Source organism: Hyaena hyaena, unplaced genomic scaffold (assembly GCF_003009895.1).
Source record: "Hyaena hyaena isolate Hyena2069 unplaced genomic scaffold, ASM300989v1 scaffold_1552, whole genome shotgun sequence".
In the NCBI taxonomy this organism is placed as follows: domain Eukaryota; kingdom Metazoa; phylum Chordata; class Mammalia; order Carnivora; family Hyaenidae; genus Hyaena; species Hyaena hyaena.
In genome coordinates, this window is record NW_024082189.1 from 159,008 (window position 1) to 159,789 (window position 782).

A 782-nucleotide genomic window follows, 5' to 3' on the forward strand; every position below is an offset into this window, starting at 1 on the left:
AAGTTTGGTTCAAATGGCCAAAGGTGGCATCTTGGAACTCAGTGTCCCTTCTTATTCAGTCATAGATGTCAACAACTTGCCCTGGGTCTTGCTGTCCTACCATTTATTGTGGGTCCACCAGATTCCGTGCTTGTGAGGCATCGTGAATGTTATATGCAAATGGGTAAGCAAGAAACATTAGAAGATAAGCATATGGTGCATGACACTTCTGTTCATGCATCAGACTTCACTACAGAGCAAGAGTTAAACAAGTTAAAACTATAAAGTTTTACAAGACCGCCACAGCGGAGCATTAAACCAGGGAGGAGCCTCTTGAGCATGAGCTCTGTACAACTGCACATGTTGAACGTCCGTGAAGTGGTCCTGTCCTTCCTCTCTGGAGTGGATTCCTCACAGGTCAATGGTCTGTTGCAGTGAAAAGTTTTCAGTGGCCTTGTGTTGAGCTCTAATACTAGTGACTTTGATTAAGTATCTTATATTTCCAGAGCCTCAGTTTTTAACAAAAAGAAGATAATGTTTTGAGTTGTAGAGGAACAAATCATTTCCTGAAGAAACCCAATTTTGCTTTTATTTGCCGACTATCTTTTTCTGATGACCTGGGCTATGGTAAGTGGCAGTCCTTTTGCTTAGACTGAATTGGAAAGTCCCAGTATTCTCAGGTTTTTCACCCATCATCTTTTTCTGCCCTGATGCCTGGATGTATTTTCACTTCTCTGCTCTCATACTACTAAGGGTATAAACAAAGCTTCTGAGCAAAGGGTTATTCTGAAGATTCTGTCTAA